Source organism: Nelumbo lutea, chromosome 1, assembly GCF_056320005.1.
Source record: "Nelumbo lutea isolate HS-2025 chromosome 1, American lotus-T2T, whole genome shotgun sequence".
Taxonomy (NCBI): Eukaryota; Viridiplantae; Streptophyta; class Magnoliopsida; order Proteales; family Nelumbonaceae; genus Nelumbo; species Nelumbo lutea.
This window is the reverse complement of record NC_142684.1, coordinates 20,031,877-20,058,474: the sequence shown is the minus strand read 5'-3', so window position 1 is coordinate 20,058,474 and position 26,598 is coordinate 20,031,877. Positions and strand designations below refer to the sequence as shown.

The 26,598-nt window shown below is 36.5% G+C and overlaps 1 long non-coding RNA gene across 3 annotated transcripts; it reads left to right on the top strand.

The window, feature by feature from the left end:
• The first annotated feature begins 4,567 nt into the window (after positions 1-4,567).
• Positions 4,568-10,828, top strand: LOC148873854 (uncharacterized). 3 transcript variants are annotated; one of them, XR_016102891.1, is made up of 5 exons: positions 4,568-4,689; positions 5,559-5,861; positions 7,660-7,799; positions 7,878-8,097; positions 8,241-10,828. It is a non-coding gene; the product is annotated as an uncharacterized LOC148873854 (long non-coding RNA). The 3 variants fall into 3 exon arrangements; XR_016102884.1 differs by having other exon boundaries at positions 7,660-8,097; XR_016102888.1 differs by having other exon boundaries at positions 7,616-8,097.
• The last annotated feature ends 15,770 nt before the right edge of the window (positions 10,829-26,598 follow it).

The window sequence follows — 26,598 nt, the reverse complement described above, 5'->3', positions numbered from 1 at the left end:
GATACTCAATTCGACTTTGAATCCGATTATCCTAGATTTGGATGTTAGAACTTGCATCTGGTTAATAATTCAATTGGATGTAGATTTAACCCCATCCAATTTGATTAAAATCCATGTCTAATAAAAAATTATTATTTTGTATATATTGTATAATTATTGTACACACATAGATATTAATATATGCATTATACTTTAAAATTCAAAATCCAACATAATAATAATTAGATGTGAATGCAAATCTAGAAATTTCATAATTAGATGGGGATGCAAATCTAGAAATTTCATAATAATAATTAAAATTCAAAATCCAACATAATAATAATTAGATGTGGATGCATGTCTAATAAAAAATTATTACCCACATTATGTGTGGGCTTGGTGCATCTCTGAGCTAGGCCTAACTCAAAAAGAAAAAAAAAATGTTGTTTGAGCATGCAAATTTATAGATCAAATTAGGTTAGGCTAAGTTATAAACGATTTGTTACTTCTTATTATTAATTATAAGTATTCTATCAATACTAATTTTTATTAATTTCTTAATTTTATTAATTTTACAAGCCTACTACCCACACTATACATTATTTTCTTGAGACCAAGTTGGGCTAAGTTATAAATGGTCATCCTTAAGTAGGAGTCTTATGACACAATTAATTTTTATATGCAAAGCAAATGGTTTAATTTTATTATTTTTCATAATTGTTTACTTTTTATTATTAATTTTAATTATCTTGTTAATATTAATTATTTTCAAATAGAATTATATTGTATTTTAATTTTTTAATTTATGAACTACTAATCTTTATTAATTTCTTAACTTTTTATAGTTGCTAGATAAAAACTTGTTAAATTTTATTATTTTTATTTAACTTTAGTAATTTTTATAAATTATAGTTATTAAGTTTCAAGTTATATAGATGATTATTATTAATATTTTATAAATTTATTATATAGATAAACTGGAACCGTTTTTTAAAATGGGTCAATATAGACCCATTTAACTTGTCCTCTTTATTTGAGTGATAAAATGAGTTCTACATTTTAAATTTTCATTAAAATTTAAAAGTCACTTGTGTAGTTTAGGCACTATGAATAGTAAAGGTCTCAACTCATAAAAATTATTAATTTTAATAATAGTATTAATTAATTAATTAATTAAAAATGCATTAATACAAAGTTATCTAATAAAATAAAAAGAATAAACAAAAAAATATAACATTAGAACATGGGTTCTATTTGCAACATATCAAACCCATGTTTAAATCATAATATTACTAAAACTATCAATTAATATTATTTGTATTTATATTTGTTATTTTTATTAGTGTTTATTAAATTTTAAGTGGAATTGAAATTTTTTAATTTTTACTAAGTTTTGTTAAAGTGGAATTGAAGTTTTTAAGTTAATATTTTACTTTACTATTTTGTATTACTATTCCCCCCCATACACACACTCTCCCTCTATTATATGCATTTTTTAAATGTAATAATGACATACATTAAAATAAGAGGACTTGGAAAACCCAAAACTCTCTCTCTCTCTCTCTCTCTCTCTCTCTCTCTCTCTCTCTCTCTCTTGATAACAGTATATAGAACTTTATTGGTCTAATCAAAATAACAATGATTACTTTTTTATATTTTAAAACAAAAGAAAATAGGAAAGATGCAAAAAATTGAGAAAATAGATAAATAGCTTCTCTCAAAGGAAGTAATGGAAATACATAATAGTAAACACATTTCTTTCTATTTTCCATTCTAAGACTATGAGCTAATATCATCATAGGCAAGGATTATAATGTTTAAATTATATAATTTATAATTTATAATTTATAAGAAAAATAAATGTATTTTAATACACTATGAACTAATTACATTTAAAAAACTGTTAATTATTGAAATAATAAAAAATTAATATTTTTTTAATAAATACAGTATTTTAATAAACACTATTAATTAATAAATATTGTAATTAATAATACAACAATTATTGAAAATACTATAAAATACAGGTAATTATTAATACTGCAATTATTAAAAATACTGTTAATATAAAAAGTACATTATTTTTAATAAATAATGTTAATTAACTAAAATACTATAAATATTAAAAGTACTATATTAATTAAAAATATTGTTAATTAATAAATTCAGTGTTTTAATAAATACTTTTAATGAATTAATAATACTGTAATTATTAAAAATACTATATTAATTGAAAGTACAATTAATATTGTTAATTAATAAAATAGATACTGTAACTGTTAGTACTGTTTTTAGTAAATTATAACTTACATTATATTACTAAATAAATACATTATTTAATACTATTTTTGAATAAATACTGATAATTATTTAAAAATACTATAATTATTAAAAATACTGTTAATTAATAAAAACACAATTAATTATTAAAATATTAATACTGTAAATTATAAAATACGGTAATTATTATTACCACTCCCTCCCTCATCTCTCTCTCTCTTAAATGCATTTTTTAAATGTAATAATAATTTGCATTAAAAAGAGAGAATTATAGACTAAGGCAATAAACCCAATTTCTTGGATCTCAGTGGGATGCTCCTGGATTCTTCGTTCAGTAGCTATGGGCTTTTTGTTGTTGTTTCTATGTTAAATTCATTTTAAGCCAACTCCTCTGTATAACGAATCAATCCAATCATGGGAATCGTTGGAAGAATCTGAAGCATCAAACTCAGATGTATTTGAGGCCAATCTAACTAAGGAGCGAGACTCCTAATTCAAAACAGAGCCTTATTAACTCCAGAACTAGCTAGCCGAGAAAGAATTAAAGAGAGAGATGGGTTCCATGGTAGCCGCAGAAAAGCTTCACCCAGTTTGCTCCCCTTGTCGATCGTGGCATTGTTGCCGGTAGATCCAGATCTCATCCTATATCCCCATTGTATAGCCCATGATGCCAAAATAAATAAATAAACAAGTTTTAGTTCAAAATGGCATTTTGCCAAACTAACTGATCGAGCGTGGCTCGTGTATCTTCTCTTCTCTTACGAAGAGAGGCATAGAGATGATGTTGACAATGGAAACCACATCTAGAGTGCCACAGAATCAGGCAGTCAGCTCGTTCTGACCATGAAAATCATCAATTAACCAGGACCAGTATAGGTCATGGATCACTAGATCACCTGTTAAATTTGAGTCCGATTTAGTACAAACACAAGTGTGTGTGTGTGGGAATATTGTTAATTAATCAATCACGCCAATGGTACATATACACATGCATAAAGAATATTGTTGTGTCCATTCATATTACTTAGCAAAGTTCTCGCGTTTGTGTTCATAGCAGATCTCATGCGGTTCAATTGTCCGGTCCAGTCCAAATCTCAAAACACTGGTTCCAATTAGATGGAGGGTTCCCCACATGGCAAATCACTTGGGGGCATTTTGGTAACTTCATTGCTTACCAAGGAAACCTCTGTGATTATAAAAATGGTCAATTTTTCATTTAGAAGATAAGGTAGGGTCTGTTTGGTTTGTTTCCCGAATCAGAGTTGAAATCCTTTAGAATTGGAATTAAAATGGTTTACTCCCATAGTCTGTTTGGCTCTAATGGGAATCGGTATTGGAATTGGAATCAACTAGAATGAGATCTCATTTAGGGGTGCAACTGGGGCAGGTCCAACCAATAGGGGTGCAACATGGGTTGGGCTTGGACTTTTGGTCCTCAAGTTGGGCTTGGGCCCAAGAAATCAAGTTTTTTTTATTTTTCAGGCTAGGCCAGGGCCTAGTCCTTAGATAGCCCAAACCCGGCCCAACTACATACACATATCTTAATTTTGCATACATATTTACATATATTTATATACACATATACATAAATATATATATACATATTTGCATAAATACATATATATATATATATATATGTATATATGTATGTATGTATGTATGTATGTATGTATGTATGTATGTATAATTTTAGAATGGATTCATTGACCAACCCGAGCCTGCCCTGGGCCCGAGCCCAACCCGAGTACATCAAATTACAGTGCGGGTTAGGCTCGGATTGAGAAAATCAAGCTTGACTTCAGGCTGGGTCTAGGCTCAGGCCTTAAGCTCAAATTTTAGGGCAAGTCCCAGGTTCACCATAAACCCGCCCAACTTACACCCCTAATCTCATCCCCCAAAAAAGGAGAAGAAATGACCATTCCCTCAAATGGGGGAATGCCCTTCCACCACGAATGGGAATTAATGGGATCTCAATTCCACCCAATTAGGCCCCACTACAAAAAAATAAGTTCTAAGTCGGCGGTTTAAAGTAAAGACGAGGAAATGACCATTCCCTCAAATGGGGGAATGCCCTTCCACCACGAATGGGAATTAATGGGATCTCAATTCCACCCAATTAGGCCCCACTACAAAAAAATAAGTTCTAAGCCGGCGGTTTAAAGTAAAGACCACCACTATATTCAGAGGTAAGGCGGTTAAATCCTTAAATTGGATTTGAACCGATCTAAATAAATTAACAAGCCGGTGGCATATCTATATATATATATATATATATATATATGGTGAGAGAGAGAGAGAGAGAGGGGGGGGCGGGGGAGGGAAAACATTGGAAAGCCTAAAAACTCCTAACCTCCAGCGTTCGACATTAATACAGCAGGAACCTTTTGACGAGAACACTTCCTTTCTCGCAAAACACAACGGAGACAAAAGGTTGGTGGTGATTGGGAAATCTTCAAGGGAAAACATTGTTAAGGGTTTTGATGTGATAATAATAATTGGCTCAACTCATATTTAATCATAACTGTTTGATCTAATGTTTAATTCTTGCTTCTTTGAATTGTTTTGATCAAGAGAACACATTCAGTTTTTTTTTCTTAGCTTTTAGAACGTTTTCTATGGTTATTAATTTGTTGGCCTTCAACTTATTTACTGGTTGTAACAGATTTAGATAATTCCATTCACCATATATAATTGAAATAAAATATTGATATGCATCAATGGATATGTAATAGAGGACATTGTTTGGTGTAATAGTAAAATGTTGGGCTGAATTCATAGTGGGGTTAGGAGACTCTAATAGGGATGAATTATTTAACAGCTATACAAGGTATTTGGATCTCAAATCAACTTGGTGTGGAGAATCTTCTAATTCAAGGAGATTCTAGTCATTGTGGGGTGGTTGGCAGATCCAGACTCAGTTGTATGGTGCTACAGGGACTTCTTAAAGGAAGTATTAAAGGTTGTAAGATAAATAGTTAATCCTTCTCTATGCAAAGATCTAAGGCAGAGGTCCCTCTTGCAAATGTTCCTCACAATGACCCTTATAGTAGTGCTAGAAGTTCAGCTCCCAATAAGTTACCAATTTCAACTGGGACTGAATAGATCATTAAGATGTTAACATCATTGTCCCTTATGGTTCCCCCTATGATCGATTGACCCAGGCTTCCCAAGAGAACTACCGCCTTGTACTTGGCTAGGGTTGGATGGTAATAGGAAGCAATTTCTTCAAAATTCCATACCAAAAAATTCGAGAATTTTATATGTCATATTGATCTTGCTAAGATAGTTTCTCTTTGCAGGGTTTGCATCTGGACAACGTTCTTGTTGTTTCTCCTTGTCGTATTCAATGCCTGCACTTTGATCACTAGATTTGGAAGGATTGCGTGTAGAGTTGCATCTAGGAAGCCATCAAGGTATCTATTTGATTTGCGTTGAAAGAAATTATGAATTTAGCACATCTATTGAATGAAAATTGTTGCTAACAAGGATTGGTGAGTGAATTCAAGATACCCAAAGGAATAGAAGTACCATTATTGATGGCTTTAAAGTCCTTGTACTATGAGGGAAATGAATGAGTGGGCCCATTTTAATATTTTGTGCAGGTAAATAACTATTTTTATACAATTTTTCTATTAATATATTATTTATTTTACATTTTTTTAACAATTTATATGTTATGATTTTCATGTTTGACCATTATGTTTAGTGGATTTAAATTGGAAGATGTGCCATATTATTTAACAAATTGAAATTTTTTAAAGTCCTTGTATTTTTTATGCCAATTGGATATTGTATTTGAATAATTCTTTTGGAAATAATAATACTTAGTGTTTTTTTTTTTTAATTTAATACATTAATTTTGTTTCAAATTACATTTTTTTTTTAAGTTATTTTTATGTATCAATTGTCATGAGATTTTCACTACGCATGTATTAAAGTGATGAGTTAGTAAAAGTGCTAGTGCAAAAAAAAAAAAAAATTGTCAGAATAAACCTGATATAAATATAAAAATAAAGATCTAAGCCGGCAGTCACCCAACCACCGGCTAAAGCGGCAGCCGTATAACATCTAAGCTCGTGGTTCAGACCGTTACTTTAAAATTTGAGAAGACCTAAGGCGGCAGTCATATAGCATATAATCCGGCGGTTCGAACCACCACATAAAGATGGGAGGAACATTTGAGAAAAATCTAAGGTGGTGGTCTTTTAAGAATTAAGTTGATGGTCAAAACCGCCACTTTATTACTGCTAACCCGGCGGCTCCAATAGACCGGCAGCAACTTGAACCGTCTTTGACCAGCCATCAAAGACAGCGGTCATTTTAACCTAAGCCGGCAATTCTGATGTAGGGCAGCAGCTGCTTAAGGGGCAGATGCATGGCCGCCACCTTAGGTCCAAGCCAACGGTGTTAATGACTAAGCCGGCAATTCAATTATCACCGGCTTTGACCCTTTTTCTTGTAGTGCCCTACACAAGTTCAAGTGTGAATCAAAAAATCCCAAAGGTTGGGATCATATCCAGTCAACCTTGCCCAAGACTCCAGACATCTCTAAGCAACATTGGGTAATGCCATTTTTTTTATAGTCAATAGTAAATTAATTTCTTTGTTGAGATGAATGTGTTATATTATTAAAACAAAATTTTTATTTAAAAAATACACTAGTACTCTCTATTATCTATCAAGTAATAAACTTTGAGAAACAAAATTGTATTATTGAATGCCAAATATAAATTTGTTCATAGATAAATATTAGCATAAAGTTTATACATAAATATTTATATACATATTGAATAAGCAACATTATAAAATTGAATATATAGCGTTTAAATTATTAAAATAAAACAACTTTCTTAGAAAGACCGTTTTAGTCTTTCTAAGAAAAGACCATTTAGAAAAGCTAAAGATATCAACTTATCTTTTAATTTTTCTCTCTTTATCTCATCATTCTTAAGAAACAATAAAGGGAAGTTAATTTTCTTTCTACTTCTAACCCCCACTATTGCATTATTGGCAATCATCAACATAAATTGTTCGTAAGCTCTTATTTATTTTAATAATTTGTCCATTATATTGCTTTTTGATGAACAATTGGAAGTTAAAAGACAAAAAAAAAAAAAAAGAAAAGAAAAGAAAAAAGCAATTGGAAGTTTGATGCTCTCTTTTTTTAGGACGTTTTCAGAGATAGAAATGAGACCTTGTGTGTTAGCCATTTTGCAGATCCTAAATAAGTTGTAGACCAACGAATTATGTTTGAGGGAAAAAACTATAAAATAAAATTCATTAAGCAATAACTTATAACTAATAACTTCCAATGACTAATAGAGTTTCCTTCCATGCACCATGGTCACTGATGGAGGGTGATTTGGCCCTCCAATGACATCATGACACATGGCACTGCAGAACCCTCAAATGACATTTCAAAACCATGTAAATAGACTTTGGGAACATTTCGGACACTTCACACCCATCTCAACCTACTTGGACCCACCTCGGCAGGCCAACCTACAAACAGCCCGAAAGATATCAGGCCAGCGTAAGAGGTGACTTGCCTCTGCTAGTCGAGCCTAGATTCAGCTAGAGAACTGCTTAATGTGATGAGTGACCTCCTTCTCGAACAGATTATTGTCTTTGAATGCCCCGGGATCATGATGCCACGTCGATGGAGCTGATTCTCGTCCTGCCTGGTTCGGACATGACCATATAAGCATTATTAGCTTACATGGAGTCCATCTCCAAGTGTGATACCACCTCCAAATCAGGTGATCCGGTGATCTCAGACGTGCTTCGTGGAACTCACGGCAATCTACCTATATAAAGGTGTTCCCTTCCTCATAAAAGGTATGTGCAATTCGGCTCTCACAATTGATAAGTTCTCTTGCTTTCTATCTCTCCAAATACACCTTGCTAACTTAAGCATCGGAATGCCCACCCCAGGTAAAGCAACTCAGACACTCTGACTTCTCTCTTTGTAACTCAACCAGGTGACCTCACCAGTCCAGCATCTAAGCTATCCACCAGCAGGGAGCACTAGATCGTGCATCATCAATTGGTGTCATTTATGGGAAACTCTACACGAAAGCCAAGCTCTCACCTATCTCCTAAGTTTTAATTCAATGGAATCCTCAAGTAACAACCCCGTCAACAATGCCAACAACAACAATGTATGCATTGACAATACTGTCACAAGGGGCAGGATCAACCCACACTACACCCAAAGTTTCTGATTGTCACAATCGAGTAGTTCATTGTTCCCCTAACGCTACTTAGTATCCCGATGATGCAAGGGTTGAACCTTCCACTGCCCATTGTAAACATGCCTCTCCTAGTAGTTAAGTCCTTCATGGTTCTTGTTGGGGTAGATGACCACCAATTTTACAAGCTGGTGCAATACATCCACGCAATAGACCTGAGAATGCAGAACTGGGAAGGTCACTTTGTGGCATTGACTGGGGTATAACCACAATTCACGCTCGTCATGCAGGTGCCCTAGGCATACCACCAGCAGTAGCAACAACAACAACAATAGCATCTTGCCGCTAGCCAAAATACGAACCAGAATCAGCAGCCCAGTGACCAGAACCAAAACCAGGTACTGGATCCACCTCGCCATCACAACAATCAAAACCAGGTCTCGACTGAAGAGTTGAGTCGAGCCACTTCATCGGTGGGACCGAGGCTACTAGTTCCACCAACGCATCCAGGAGAAGGCGATGTAGACATTCACCCCATGCCAAAGGGAAAAGTTGCCTCGCCTCAAAGGATGGGGAGACCAAGAAAGAAGGAAGGAAAGAAGAGGCGAGTCAGATCACAACCTTGTCCGCACCACTTGTGACCCACATATCTCCACTGGCGGATGGCATCCTTGCGGCCCAATGGCCTAAGGACTTCAAGGCCTCTAGCTTGGAATCTTATGATGACACCACCGATCCGGCCGACTAACTCGATAGCTTTCAGGCATTGATGTAGTTCCATGGGCCGATAGATGCAAGCCTGTGTATGGCCTTCCCGACCACCTACCGGGGTACAACTCGGATGTGGTATTTTGGGTTGGCCCCAGGCTCCATAAAGACTTGGAACCAGTTTGTAGACCTCTTCACAACCCACTTTGTGATTAACAAGTGGTGTCTAAAGTCAGCAACCAGCCTCTTGAATGTAGTCCAGCGCCATGACGAGAAGCTCAAGGACAACATCAAGAGGTTCAAACTAGAGCAGCTACAGATCCCCAACCTTGACCCCCACCGCCCAATTCACCATAGTAGTTAATGACATCCAGCACCCTAACTTGCGCTAGGAGGTCGAGTTGAACCCTCCAAGCACCATGAAGGAGTTCCTCAACCAAGTTGCCAAGTTCACAAAGGCCGAGGAAGCGGAAGAGGTCGAAGGATGACCAAGGGAGCAGCAAGTAGAGGAAGAAGAGTATGTTCCCAAGATGCAGAAGATCGCCACACCGTAGAAGCTGGTCTCCCTATAGGAGCAATAGGTCATCAAGTCAGTGATCTCAGACTTCCCCCGTCTAAAACAAAAACTACACTACCCTAAATGCAAGGAGAGGGGAGTTCCTGATGTAGATCAAGTTGGCCGAGTACGTGAGATGGCATCCTCGGATGAGGGGAGACCCGGCCAACCGGAACCCGAGCAAGTATTGCCACTTTCACAGGGATATAGGGCACAACACTAAGAACTACCATAACCTCAAGGATGGGATTAAGAAAGTTGATCAGAAGAGGTTACCTAGAAAAGTTCATCAAATAAGAAGGTCGTGACTGCCTTGTCGAGCAACCAAGAAATGATCCACCGCTAATGAGAGATTAGCCTCCACGTAACCCACCACCGGAAGACCAACCCCTCTGCGGTGTCATCAACATGATCACAGGTGGGTCAATAGTTGTATGCTACAGTACCTCAATAGGCAAAAACTCACTTTAGGATCCCGTGCACAAAGAGGAGAATTCGCTAAAGCACCCTCATGTTGTAGAGGTGATTTACTTTATCAAGAATAACACACATGGAATCTAGTATCCACGCGATGACACCCTTGTAGTCAAGCTGATAATAAACGACTTTGAGGTAAAACGGATTCTGGTTTTATTCTGGTTGCTCGACGGATATATTGTTCTTAGAAGCCTTTGAGCAAATGGAGCTAGGAAGGAAAGATCAGCTTCTAGCCAACATCCCTTTAGTAGGCTTCAGTGGAGAATTGGTGTGGCCTCTTAGCCGAATTAATTTGCTAGTGACAATAGGCTCTACACCAAATAAAGTTTGCTTCAGTCTTGACTTCTTAGTGGTGGCCACGGCCTTTCCATACAATGCCATTCTAAGTTGACCTATCTTGCATGCCCTTCGAGTTGTGGTGTTGACCTACTATCTGGCGATGAAGTTCTCAATGGATTGTGGAGTAGGCATAGTGCACGACGACCAACTAGAGTCACGAAAGTGCTACGTAGCGGCGTTGAAGGGGAAAGGAAAGCAAGACGTCAACGTTGTTAGATAGTGTATGCCCTTAGCTCCAATGAGACTAATGTACTTGATGACATTTATTGTAAATGAATAAAAGTACATAATTGATTCATGTGTTTTGGTATGTTTCTATATAATACCCTTAAACTGGACACTTATGAAACTCGTGTCAATTTAGAATCTTCACAGTCATTGGATAGATTTGGGGAGATTTATCCTACCAAGGCTAACACTGATGTGTCGCCAAGTTGGTTGGGGTGGCTTGTCTCAGTTGTCAGGATAAAACATGAGGTGCATGCAGTGTGGGTTTTCTTGAAACCTTGAACCAAACCAAAATTCTAGTATTGCCTTGGACCTTGGAAATAGATGGGCAAAACTAGAATGCTACACCGGACCCCTAAACTCAATTATGATACTTCACTAGGTGTTGGATTGGATTGTCTTTGATATGCCAATCAGTGAGATCCTTAGAGGGGGTCAAAACCTAGGTATGTTGGGACAGTCTGAGAATTCATTTGAGTCGGTGATCATAGTAATAGGATCAACCCCTTTATTGGACAAAGTGAATGATCAGTGATGCACTCTCTCTGATGGAAACCTAAACTGTCGGTAGTTGATTTCAAACATTGAAATTTGTTTTTTGAAAAATATATTTATATAGAGATATACATATATGTATTATGATTTCAAAATGTTTGTAAAAGGTTTAATTCCTGAGATCCTTGTAAGTAGAGAGTGCAACACTGTTCCTTGTAGCCGAGGGAGAGGTCCTCTCTTGTCAGGTAGTGTTTGATCATTATGGGCTGAGAGGTTAAGTGTAAGACCATTGAGGGTAATACTTGATGGGATAATCTTGTATCTGCCCACAGTCCTTGGGTTTTCATAAGGTGGCTGGATCCAAGGACCATTTAGGGTAAATGTTGGGCCATTAAGAGCCTAAGAGCCCATGGTGATGGACTCAGGGGTTCATTGTCTCCTACAGTGAATTCGGCCAGTTCTTCTACCAAAGGTTGGGCTGAACCCATGTGGCTGATGTGTAAATTGATGTAAGGGTCCCACGCCATACAAAGAGAGCCAACTAGGCATCAGGTTAAAAGGTAAGTGAGCACATAAGCTTAACGGGCCTAAAGCCCAATTCGAATTGGGCTTAAATTAGTTAATTAAAAGGGAGCAAGATATGATTTATAATCTAATTAGGATTAGATGAAAGGATAAGATAAGTCTTATCTATTTAAGAGACCAAATCCAAATATCAAATTTGGATCAAGAAACTCTCTCCTATTAGATTAGGAGGTTAATCCAAAGAAGATTATAAATAGGGGGCGAATTCCTCAGTTTTACATGCAACAATCTGTAGAATTATCTCCTTGTTCTTGCTATCCCTACCCAGTTTGATCTCCACCTGTGGAACTGATCAAGAAGAGTTCTTGGTATTATTTCTTGGCTGAAGAAACAATCTAAAGTCGTGCTCACCAGCACTTTACTCCATTCTTGCTGAAGAATTCGGTTCTTGCTGAAGAGTCATCCTATTGATCTTTCTTCACTACACACTGTGTCATCTTCAGTGGAAGCGGGTTTTGGTTTTCTCCTTGGGCGTGAACACCTTCATTGGGAGTTACTGCTACTTCATATCAGGTATATCCCTCTCCTCCCTTTGGTTTCATATCTGGTCCGGTTTTGTTTCAAAAATGATCATTGAAAATGTAGTTTTCTAAAATAGGGAATGCGATTCCCAAACGGGAGAGAGAGAAATTTTTTAAATTTCGCCCAACCTTCTTGTAGGGTTCAACCATCCATATGATAGATCACTCATCCCTTCTGTTGTATTAGAGTCAGGTTCACATTCTTGAACCAAAATCTGACCCGATTTGAATCTACGCAAATAGGCAGAATCGGTTCTACTCGATTTGTGCAGATAAGGGTTTTCACTGAGAGTTCGGTTCTTAGCCATGGGCGATTGATCTGAAATTAAATCTTTTATTTTTTGTAATATATTTAGAACTATTCTATTTATATTTCTTCAAATTTGGGATGTTCGTTTGGTGGAGATCGAATTCTTTTATTGGCGCAAGAATTCTGCACACCTACTGATTTATTCTATTCATTCTTGGTCTGTAAATAGTTTTTTTTAGACGGGATGTATAGGATTTGATTCTGATGTAATATTAATAGAAAAAATTAGGTTTTTTCTATTTTATTTCATGGAAGACGAAATTGGTTCGCGTGGAGGAGAAAACTTGCGCAGATAAGAAACCTACGAACTAATTTCTTGCTTTGCATGGTTACAGCCTTACGAACAACCCCCTTTTGTGTTTGTTCATTAATTCTTGAATGTCATTTATCAGTTATTTAATTTCAGATCATCTTCTTGAATTAAATCTTGAATTAAACATCAAACCCTAGACCCATTCGAACTAGATTGGACCAAACTGGTTGGACCGAATCTGTGGTTCGATGGGGGTTGTTCTTAGCCCTAAAATTTCCTTCATGGGCCGAGGAATTGATGGTTAGTTGCAAGATGTAATTTGGCCCACATATATAAAACCTAGTTTTAATTTGTTAAAACTACTTTAGCCCAATTCGGCATAAATGTTGTATGGGCCGAACTTCTCTTTGTAGTTCAGCCCATATATACCTAGGTAATATTAATTGGTAATATTATAGAGTTAAATGGGGTTTATTTATGAGTTTTACACTTATTTAATTGATTGGACCAATTATGGATTTCATGCATGTGTGTATGGATGTGTGATGTGCTACGTCCATGGGCCATAAGCACTTGGCCCATGCTGATTCGATAGTGGCTCTTTCGCACACCATAGCTAAATGCACATCATTGCGATGGTGTCCTTAAGATTATTGGATGATCTCCCTAGGTGGCGGGCCCTACATCAGCTTCTTCCCTGAGAGGAACCGTGTGGAACCCTAGCCGTTCAGGGCCAATCTAAACCTGGTTCTATGAAAGTCAGTGGGAGCCACTTTGGTTTGATCTAGATAAAACTAGGGCATAATTATTCGTTCCCTCCTAAAAAATATAAGTGCATGTGATAGGGAGATTCATATGATGAACTCTCTAAAGGCCTTCCATCATTAGCATGAAGATGGGTCATTCAATAATGAGGAAATGCACCATAAAATTGGGTTAGACATTTGCTGTTGGATCTGTTGGATTGTTTCATAAGATGATAGGGGCGTCATAGACCGATGTGGGAGGGGTCTATCCTAAAATGGAAGACTCTCTCACGGTACCTTGGCAATCATGAATATGATGGGTAAGCACTTACTAGACAAAAATGTTTAACCTAAAATGGCAATGAACCTTGTCTAATAGAGGCCAAAGGGAAAGTTCATTAGATGAGTGGATGTGATCATTCATAGAAGGTGGTGGGGTAATGCAGCTGAAACAATTGGCTCCATGCACTGTATGTGGTTTCCCACATTTCTAGAGACATAATTCACAGTCTCCGTCACTAAGGTATGATGAAAATCTCATAGATGAATAAATGGAAATGGAACATAGATTAAAAGCCATATCCATGTAGAAAACATGAATCAATTTAGGTTGTGGAATAATAATCTGTCTTGCCTTTTACTAGAAATCGCAAACAGACAATTCGCCAAGCTATTGAACAATAACAAACTTAAGGGCCCAAATTATGTTGACTAGTACCACAACCTTATGCTAGTATTAACATCCAAGAAATTGGACAAGGTTGCTAAGAACCCTGCTCTGGATTGTCCGGGTGATAGGGCTTCTAAGACATGTCGGAAGGAATATCAAGAATGGAAAGATAAGAATTCTTTTGCCTAGTGCTACATCATAGCCTCCCTCGACAATCCGATACAGAGACAATTCGATCAAATTGAAGTAATTTAATTCCCTGAAATGCCCTAAAAACTAGTTGTTTTTCTGTTGTTGGGAGGGGTATTTTGTCATTATAAAGTCATTTATCACTTTACCTAAATACCCCTCTAAACTAACTATTATATAGTTGGCGGGGAGCATTATTGTCATTTTATCTCCCCCAAAGCCAAAATACATAAATACCTGAAACCCCAAGCCTGACACAGCCCATCAGCCCATAAAATCATGCCAGGCCATGACATGGCTAGTGAACCATTGGGCCAGGCCGCAGGCAGCCCGACCTGATTTACACATCTAATCTAGGGTTAATTAGGATTTAGGAACGACAATGGGGCAAGTTAGGTCGGGGAAGTTAGGTGCTCCACAGAGATAGAGAAAATTACCATCCCTAGGGTTAATCTAGGTCTAGCCCTAAGATATAAACTTCATATTGGACCCAATCTAAGCTTAATTCAATACAATTTCAATTGGGTTTGGATTCGGGTTGGGTTGTGTTGGGCCTAACCAGGTTGGTTAGTTTTAAAAGATATTATGAGACTACTTTATACAATTATGTTTATTGGGTTTTAAATCCCAACTTAGAAGTAGAATGGATTAAAATATGAATAAATTTTACATTTTCATCTTTAATGAAAAATTATATTTTTATACAGACAAAAAATGTTTATATGTATGAATTTCTTTGAGAAGGCTCAGGCTACCTGAGACTTCAACCCAAGCCCAATTCAAAGCCCGAAAGCTCAGACCCAACCTATGCACAATCTTGGATAAGAGTTGGATTGAGCTCGCCCAAATTAGAGTTCAAATCTGCTGACCATGACACATTGCTGGCCACGTGCATCCTGCTGTACATCAAGAACATTGGTTGTACTTTAAAACATTGATATTCTCGATGTATAGTTGGATGCACGTGGCCAGCAATGTATCTTGGTCAACAGATCTAGACTCCCCAAATTGTACCCCTAAGAGGACTATCCGACAAAGAGGTGAAGCCATACTTTTTTAACTCAAGAGGAAAAAAGCACAATTATAAGAAAAACCAAGGCTGTGTTTGGAATCAGTGTAAAACTACACCGGTGACATTTTTACACTGAACTATGAAAGTGATCGTTGCTTTTTGAAAAACACGATGGGTGAAGAGTGTAAAGTTTTACATCGATAAAATTGATATAAAACTTTATGTTTGATAGGTTTTATATTGATTATCGACGTAAAACTCCACTCCATCCAAATGTATGCAAAATTGAACCAAAATGGGGTTTTATGCCGATTATAATTACACTTTTCTTCCAAATGTGGACAAAATCAAACCAATGTAAACTTTGACACTGTTCTTGATTTATATCGATTCCAAACGCAGCCCAAAGAGAAAATTTTAGTAGAGATGCCTGCATGAAAGAACTATGAAGACTCAAGAACCTAATTCTATATGGTTGGTGGAAACTAGAAACATGGGTCCAAAACTGTTCAATCGTCAGATGTTCACTGAATCAAGAATATAGAAAATGAGTATTGCATGCAAATCATGGTTTTTAAAACCGACCCGATGATAGAACCGGTCAGGGGTTTGGTTATCGGGTTGAACAGTCCAACCATTTGAACCGAACACTCAGCCCGTTCTGACAAAAAACTAAAAAAATTCAAAAAAATAAAAAATGATTAAAACCATTCGAACTATTCGAATGGTTAACCACCCAGTTCAGTGGTTCGCTGACCAAAATCAATGGTTTTAGGAGGAAATACGGTTTTTGGGGAAAACGAAACCGGTTGCCTGACTGGTTCCCAGTTTTTCCGGTTCAACCATCCAGTTCGGTCCGGTTTTGAAAACATTGATGCAAATTTCTAACGGCCATCTTTTCTACTTTTGGACGGTGGAGACTGGATACTATTCACCTTCAAATGGAATATCGTCTCAAGTTGATTTTGGGGTCATCGAACGAGAGGCAGAGAGAGAATTCCTGTATGACCACCAATAATTAGGGCAAGATAACTTGCACTTCTCTTCTTTGTGGTACTGAACTTGGGTTTAGGCTGGAATACCAAAGTTTCATTTTGTTCTACGGAGCTACACAATAAGGATAGTGCGCCATTCCCCAAACCCATAACTCCTCAAGGTGATGGCAGGATTTGATCCTAAGTCGACATTACAGATGGCAGGATTTGATTAAATGATTAAATCACTAAGGGAATAACAGAAAAAATTGGAAAACACTAGATCCGATTGCAAGTCGTCGGAGATAACCACTATAGTTGCCGACGCTAAATCTCTCATTCAAAGATAGTGGGATCTCTGGTCTCTTCTTCTGAAAGACAGAAATTCCTCTTTCATTTCATCTCAACAAAACCCTAAAATGAAAAAAGAAAGTAAAAGGAGAATGAAAATAAAAGAGGGTTGGGGTTAGGCATAGGGTTAGGACATGACCGGCATTTTCAAAAATTCTAAACCTAACTGTCACCTACTAGTCTGGTTGTCTGGGTTGACGGTTCAATCATTTGGGTCGACGGTTTGTTGACTTTGTCAACAGCTTTTCATTAAAAAATGGGTTTTAGTGAAACCTGAACCGGAAATGCGGTTAGGCGACGGTTCGGGCGGTTCGACTGTCTGAATCAACGGCAGGTTAAAAACATTTTAAACCAGCTTATCAAAATTGTCATTTTGGATAATTTTCTTGGAATTTAGCTAGCTTAATGGGGTTTCTTTCATCATAGTATTTATGAGATTCCCTCTCAAACAATACCTATCCCAGACCTACACCATCTAAGGAGCTTTTTCTAAGGGTTCTCATTTCTCAGTTAACCAAATTGTGGATCTATTTTTGAAACCGAATTAGTATTACTGGTTTTTAGAGAATCAGTAACCGAAACTGAACTGAAGTGAATCGGTTAATCGTTGGTCTTTTGGTTTTTTATATTTACAATATATATTATAATTATATATATAAGTAGAAATATACATAAAATATTATATTTTAAATAATAAATAATGTATTATATATTATAAATATATATTTATATATAATGCATATTAATTAATTTGTAATATATAGAAAATATAAAATGTATATAAAATATATATATATATATATAATATACATAAGTGTACATAAAATATATAGAAATATATGTATATTAGTCGGTTCAGCTAACCATCAATTTTCTATATTGGTTAACCAAAGGTGGGATCAATTAATCAGATTTTCGTTTTTCTTCCTCACCCCTAGCTTTTTCTACATAAAAGATATGGACTGTGGAGTTTTTTTTTTTTTTTTAATCTCAACTATATTTTTATGTAAATTATTGACTGCAATCCTTTATTTTGGGTTAATTTTAGGGGAATCCATTTGATAGCTATTAGCGGTATCTTTCTACAGCCTAGTAGGCAAAAAGACACACTGAGTTTTTAGATTCTTATCTTTAAAGATCAAGACTGTTTGGTCCACGTCATGGGCTACCAGGCTATTTAAAACAGTTAGCAAGGTTCCTTTCAGCACAAAAAGATCAAAAGCTTCATTTGAAGCTTTCTGATTTTTATCTTTTTTGGTCTTTCCATGCATGTACTTGTCTTCGTGTCTTTTGATCTATGCAATACCAAATGACAAAAAATAGCATATTTTCAACTTTACGCATACCAAAAGACATGCTAAACACCACCTTATCTTTTAGAGCTTTTTGGGCCATTCAATTACATTATTAAGGTGGCATGATAACACTTTTTAGTTTAAAGTCTGAAATATTTGTTTTTCAGATGCGATGCTTTATTTGGTGTTGCATTCGAAATATGATCTAAAAAGTTTTTTTAGATCTGTAATTTTAAGACTCAGACCTGTCACTTAATGTGTTTTAAACGTGGCATAAAGTCAAAAATACCCCTATCCTATTTGATATATATCTCTCTCTCTCCTGTCATCCCGCCATTGCTGCCGCTACAAATTTCTGCAAAGTTTCATAAATTTGATTAAAATAATAAAATGTTAAATTTATAAAATAATTAATAATAATAAATAATTGTTTATTATAGATATTTCATAGAAGTTGTTAAATTTAGAATAAATAGACAATAAATTAATCCACATGGATAAAAAATTATAAAATAAATATTTCTCAAAATCCAGTATTCAGATTATCAAAGCTTCATTAAGTTAATAGATTCAAAAAAGCAGAAAATCGATCAAAATTTTCCTTGTTCAAAGCTGGACTGTTCTTACGTTCTTAGATCTTTCTTTCTTCTCAGAAATCAAAATTGAGAGTTAGCCGTTCTCAAATTTTCTTATTTATTGTTCAGTCCAAGAATTCTGCGGCAACTAAAGCCACTCCAAAAATAATGGAGCAATCGCTCAGTTGTGTAGCCTCAAGAAGCGAAAAAAAAAATAATGGAGCAATCACAATACGACACGTCACCCAGAGCTAACGTGGTGTGCCATTTATTGACCCAGTGACCCAGTGTTACGCGAAGGACCGTAGACGATTTGGGATTGCCAACTCTCAAGTCAGACAAGAATTAATCCTAATAAGAATTTAATTGTAATAAAGTAATAACTATAAGCACTGATGACTGAAGCAGTAGAAGCGGAAATCACTGAACCAATAGAATTATTACCAATAAAAGATAAAATTAACTAGTTGAAAGCCCTTTCACATTTTTCTCCGGTCAGCAGCACTGGCCACTGGATGCCGTCGGGGACCTTCTGGGTACAGCGCAGTGATCGGAGCAAACAGAGAAGCATTTCCGTATCAAGAACCCAAGAAATACAAGAATCAAATCATCCAATAAGCTAAATAACTCCTTGAGGATTAAGAATATCAAATGGAAAAGATAACGTAGCCAACTAGCCATGCAAGAAGCAAGAATCGATTCATTATTTTTTTCGCTACCAACGAGAATCAATTCATTAATAAGCAGATACAAGGGTATTTAATAAATCAAATCAACGGATCTGTTTCAGATATATAAAAAGAACTGAAACCAGAAACATTGAAACAAGATTGATCATCATCGACAATATTATCATACAACAGATAAGAACGAAGTTAATGGAAGCTAAACAACCCCTTGAATATTTTCTTCTTGATATTCCCTCTCCTCGGTGGTATCGTCGTGGTAGAACATTCATGGAATCGGAAACGTTCATTCGAACTTCTGACCCAGGATGATCTTGCTTCTGCACCCACCCCAGATACTTCTTCCTCCCCTGTTTCCACCGGACCCACGTTAACAGTTTCATCATCCTCTGTTTCCATCAACACCATGTTTATGGTTTCATCTCTCAGTCCCGTTCCGTTCATCTCCATCTATGTGTGCGGCGAGCGGTCAATGCGAGCAAGCAAGAGGACAGTTTGGCACCAGAAAGGCAGAGAGTGATGAATGATCGGTGTTCTGTGGTGATTGGAGTGAGATACTTATAGGGTTTCTCGCCCATGACCCATGGTTCAACCAGTAAACTGGATATGGACAAAATTTTGACCCATTTATAATGGACCAAATGCAGATAACTGAAGCCATTGCGAATAATGTGCTGTGCTTGTGACTTGTGAGTTCTGAGAGAAGGCTCATCTCTAATGGTACTACGTTCTGAAAGTCCAAGTCTGGATCGAATTGGAGATGGCAGTGGATACTTTCAAGCGTGGATAATGGCTTGACCCGAATTGAATGGAATTCTTCTCTTTTTTTTCTCTTTAATTTTCCTATTTCTGTGGGCACCCAAGTGTGAACGCATGAATGATATATAGATTCAGTCAAACCGACCAAAGTCATGTTGTCAAAATTAATTCATTTTTTAATTTCTGACCTGACTAGAAAAAGATAAGAGGCGTTTACCAGGTGGCGCCTCTGCCCACCGTTTTGGGCTGCTTTTTGATCTCTTTCTTTTTCACCAGTGGACAACATATGATTAGGAGTGAAAGTTGGGCCTGGTTTTGTCAGGCAGAGGTCAATCTAACCCAACCTGAACTATTGAACTTCTATTCCGTTTTGCTAAATATTCTTATTTTCTGGATTTAATGTTCCGTTTGTTTTGTGGGATGATTCGGGTGGGATAGGAGAAGAGAGATTAAATCAGCCCCCACAGAATTGTCCTCACAACATCCTATAGAACATCTCTGTTGTGTATTGGGAACATCTCCTAATGATATATCAGAAATGATGATATCATCGTCAGGAGATATTTTCAATACATGGCTGTGGGACATTATGGGGGGCTGATTTGAGATGCAATGGGACGGGATGAGAAAATGTAAAAAATTTCACTTTTCATCATTTGGTTATACAAGGAAAAATAATGGAAATATTCCTTTTCGGATGTTTGTTTTGTGGAAAAATAATTGAGAGAAAAATGCTTGGTTTACTTGTTTTTAGCCAATCAAACCCAAAAATAAAATATTATATTATAATTCAAAAAGATTTGTCCATCAATGCCCAATGAAGGGAATACTACAGTTCGGTTCCCTTCTTACAAATAGTGTATGCTATTTTACGAGCTCTCTCATTTTTCTGCAAATAGCTCTGTTTCATTCATATATATTTTACAAGACCAATTACAATCTAATTTAGGATGTTTAGGCACATAGTTATATACATTGCGCATTAGAGAAAATATTTATTTGCTAGATTTTTCCTTTATAGCACTAGAAAAAATATTTTCCTGCCATTTAGATTCCAAAGGATTCAGATCTTGAGATGTGCAACCTACCACTGCTATCTCCTTGCAATTTTGCTTGATTAGCAGCCATTGGATCAAGATTTACGTTGCCATGCAATCTTTTGCTTATAGCATCTTGTATGAACCAGAATACAATAGCAACATTCTCCAATGCTTGTCTCTATTCAGATTTGGGCAATGATTTTAATGAGTTTTAATCTGTTTAATTCCATTCTGTGATGATTCCATGGAACATCTTAGTGCTTGCTAGAAGATGTTCAGATGGAGAGCCAACCAAATTTCTCTTGCAAAATGGCAGAAGAAAATCAAATGATGCATTGTTTCCTGATGTACACCACAGATAAGACATTCTTTATCTTCTCCATGTAAGAAGAAAAGCTTGTCCATAGTGGGAATTGCATCCCAGTTCATAGGAAAATATGGAATCTAAATGAAATTTTTAGCTACCATATATATTTCCATTGTACCACTTGATGAAAATAGCTGGGACAGGACTGTATAAAGAATATGTATGCAGATTTTACTGTGTAAATGTAAGAAATTGAATGTTTCCATAGCAATTGATCATGGTGGAAGTGACCAGAAGGAATGATTATTATTTCCTCCATACTGCCTTGAGGGAAAATTTAAACAAGAGTTTGTAAATCCCATTGACCATTTGGTGGGGATGAAAATTCAATACATCTTCTTGGCTTAAAAGAAAACGAAAAAAGAAAAAACTTCTTGTTTAATACTCAAAATAAACTATGACCACAAAGAAAAACAAACAAAAAACCACATTAGTTAGATATTTAATGAGTGTGCATAGTTAGTTATGAATCAATGAGCAACGAAGAGTGCTAAGCCTGGTTTTGAAACTAGGAATGGAGGTTTGGTAGAAAGTGATAAACTTGACTAATTAAATTGAAACCAGGCAAAACAAATGCAGAGGAATCCTGTACACCCACCAACTTAAGGAATCCGGTACAAAGCCTTTTCATAATATTTAGGAAAACCCAGATTTGATCTGTTAACCTCAAGTGGGTGAAAAGTTTAGACCTAAGAAATCCGAAATCTGAGATATCGAACTCAAGTTGGTGACAAAAACTTAGACCTGGATTTTCTTATATTTAGTAAAAAGAGCTCAGAAAGGTATTGATGCATGGAAACGATTGACATAGGCCAGCCATCATCGTTAGCTACCAAGGCAGCCGTGGTGGTGATAGCAGATCAAAGTTGCAGACCAAAGGCAGCCACAGTGGTAATACCAAGTAGTAAGTCTCGAGTCACGAGGAATCCAATGTAGTCTTACCTTGACCAGAAAACATGAGAACAAAGTTTGTTATGTCATTTGTTGGAGAAATCTGCTTGATGCACAAAATGGAGAAGACGAACCCTCTCTAACAAGCCCCGATAAATCTTCCCTCAATTTTCTTTTCCCATTGGGGTCGCACTGTTTTGATCTAACCTCGCATCCCACTTTTTGAGAAATTGTGTCCCACAATTTTCTCGTCCCATTGTGCATTTGACAGACCAAATTCGCAAAATAGAATCTTTAAAGAATATTCTTATTTTTTCATCCCTTTCTTGCAAACCAAACGCAGCCTAGGGTTCAAGTAAATTCAATCTGGGTCGGTTTGGTTGACAGTTAGAATCAGAATCAGAATCACAATCACAATCTGAATCGGAATGATTTGTTTATATAATCTGTTTAATTCAGACAGGAATGGAAATGAGAATTAGAATAAACAAGAATGAGGTTTCATTACAAAGGAAGGGGAGGGAATGGCCATTCCCTCAAGTGGTAATACCGTTTCCATTAGGAATGGAAAAGAAATTCCATTTCCATCCAACCAAACAGTTGAAATTGGAATAATTCATTCTGATTCTAATTGTAGACCAATATTCCTACAAAGTAGAAGGACCTTAACATTATTGTGTGTAAAAAATAATATTAATCATGTTTTAGAAGAATTGTGCCTTTAAACTTAAAAGTTTTGATATACACTTAAATATGTAAATATTGTAACGAAATATATATATATATATATATATATATATAATACTTAAATTCATAAATACATGTTTATATATAATAGTTGGATTGGTTGTTCAAGGCTTCAATCGTAATCCAATCTCAGCTTCATATTTTTCATCCGTAGCCCAAACTTCAAGTCAATCCATACTAACCTGACTTTTTGAACTGGATTGGGGTTGGGCTCAGACTAACCAATAAATGAACCAGTCAATAATTTGTAATAAAAGAATGCCTGAGGCCTTTATCCTTTGTCATTCCTTCCAACACTACTGTTAACAGAATTCCATTATTACAAGCTAGCATCACCTTCCACCGCCCAAAAAGAAGTTCAAATTTCCTAATTTTGATGATGCCAAGTCAAGTCCACGTTGTTTCCATTGCGGGCTTTAACATAAAACCTAGCCCAATCCTGGAATTTTCAGGCTGGGCCGAAATGATCACCCTACGACCCGACCCATATGTGTCGTTTTAATATAAATGCTAATTGACAGAAGAGGCGACAAGAATATAACTTAAAATTCTTGAAAATTGTATTATCACTGTAAGATGAAAATTAGATAACGCTAATAGTTTCATATTGCTGACTGCCATGTGTATTTGTATTTTTAAATGAAATTATTAAAAATATAACAAGATAAATAAAATTTTTATGGGTCTTCATTGTCTCTCATAAACTTCATATTTACTCTCTAATAATAAAATAATACCAAATATATGGGGTGTTGATTAGATGGATTGAGTTATATTAAGAGCCAATCTAAATATGAATCATAACTTCGACCCAAACCAAGGTTCAAAGTATTGGAAATGTAAGATGTATTGGAAAGACAATTCTAAGAAGCATATCAGGATATGCTTCTGATACACATAGATAGGGATGAAAAATCATGATATGCAAATAATTACAAATTTTAAATGATTGTAAATAAGTCATTTAAATGTAAAAGTCCATAATTTAATGGTTTATATAATGTGAGATATCAGGATATAATTAGTAACTATTGAAAAATAATAGAATAAAGAAAACTTGAGAAAAACAAAAAAAAAACTAAAATGTGAATATGTATACATCAATTTTCAAATAACCAATATAAATGTAAATGTGTATACATCAATTTATCTTAATATTTATTAGTATATAAATTTTAGTAATTAATTCTAGAATTTATTAATAAATATCCACTAATAAACAATAAAATTTACTTAAAAGTAATAATGCATATGACCTTAGTAAACAAGTGGGTGTGGCCTAGTGGTGAACTTATGGTTGTTAAAACTTGGTGACTAAGGTTTGAAACTTTTTTATTCTTAAAGTTTGTAGTTTTTATGCTAATAAAATGAAATTAATGAGAGAGAATCATTAATTAGCAGAATTAATGAGAGTACCATTAATTAGCAAAATTAATGAGAGAATTTCACTAAAATTTAAATTTAAATTTTAAGTAGGAGTAAATAACTAATTAATGACAGAAAAATTAGACTTAAATATAGAAATAATTAAACAAATCAAGTGTATCGGACTGTATCGGGCTATTTTAGGTCTGTATTAGCCAATACAGAGCTAAAATAGCCCAATATGGGCCCGTATCGATGCGATACATATGAAAAGAAACAAAACGACTGATTTCTACATGTATATTTATCAGCTCATACCGCCCATATGTTGCAAAATTTTGAACCTTGCCCACAATGCAAAGAGTTTTCTACAACCACAATTGAGAACAACCCCTTTTAAAGAGACCAGATCTGCTCCTCACCAGGGCGCCTCACACCACCCTCACACACACATCCTACCATGCATTGGGAACATTTCCCAACTTGTAAGTTATTATTCAGGGGAGATGCTCCCAATGCATGGTGGATGTGCCTGTGAGGCGCCCATGCATGAGGAGTATGATAGTGCGCGATCTGGATGCTCTTAGCTGGAGGGCAGCTTGGACGTTGGCCTGCTTTGCTGGCTAGCCGAATTGCAAGAGAGAAGGGCTCAGAGATCCTGAGGTGGTTTACCCAACGTGGGTGCTCCGATGCTTAAGTTGGTACTGAGTTGTGCGTGCTGAATGCTAGTATGCTAGTAAGCTTATGAGCAATAAATCACGCATACCTTGTGATGTTGGGGTTAGCATCTTTGTATAGGTAAGCTGCCATGGGTCTCATGCAACTCCTCTAAGATCTTTGACCCGTGCTGCTAGGAGTCTGTTCAGCACCAGGAAGTGGACTTCATGCTAGCTGATAAGGCTTATCGAGTTCGTCCGATTAGGATGGGATGAGGATAAGGATCGCAGATGTGCATCATGATCCCGAAGAGATCGGGGACAGCTAGCTAGCTTCTAGAAGTTGGCTACGTGTCATCTCAGTAGGTTGGGCCATCATGAGCTCCTTGGACCTTGGTCTTGGCCGAGGTGCCTGAGGTGACTTGTCTTGCCAAGGTGGCAGGAAGTGTCGAATCATTGTCTAATCAACAGGTTGATTCCACGTGTCTAAATGTTAATAGGTCTGGCCAAATTACCCCTCATCAATTGCCCCCCAGTCCTCATGCCAGGGATCCTGACCTGGTGCGGGGAGTTCACGATTTTGGATTTGGCCCGGTCTTCATCCTGACCGAGTTCCGGTCTAGAGGTCAGACCATGATAACCCAACTAGCTTAACCATTGAGCTAAATCATGTATCGGGGACGTGCAGACATCACTCAGGTTTATAAACTCTATAGAGATCAAAACACGCACTCAACTAATTCCAACCTCAAGAATCATGCAACTGCTCTCTCAGGAGTTGTCGGACCGAGCAGATCTGAGCCATTTGAGATCGACTACAACGGCTATAAATAGGGGCCTTGGGGTCCCATTCACTTTGTCTTGTTTTGAATTTTCGCATTCTAGAGGTTTTGCGCTAGATTCCAAGTTGGTTGTCTTGTTCTTGTCTCCGAGGTCAGTCTTCTTCTTGGTTAAGTTGCCTTCCTTTGCTTCAGTTCACTTCTTGCCTTTCCATCATTAGTGATAGCCTTTTTAATGAGTGAGGAGTCTGGTTGAGCCGAGGAGGGCACCTCAGCTCATGACATTTAGTCTAGCCCAGCCGAGGTGGTCACTTCAGCTCGACACTCGGACTCCAGTCCGGCCAAGGAGGACACCTCGGTTCAGGAACGAAAGGCATCCAGTAAGAAAGCATCATGTTCACGTCGTGCTCGTAAGCCCCGAGGTCCGAACAAATTAGGTCCTTCTACTCTGACACCCGAGAAGATCTGTCTCTAGCCACCAAGTATAAATTTCCTAACCACTACGGGTATTTCCTACCCTTGGATGGGAACACAACCATTACGAAGTTACTGTCTTTGAAGAATAGTTGATCAC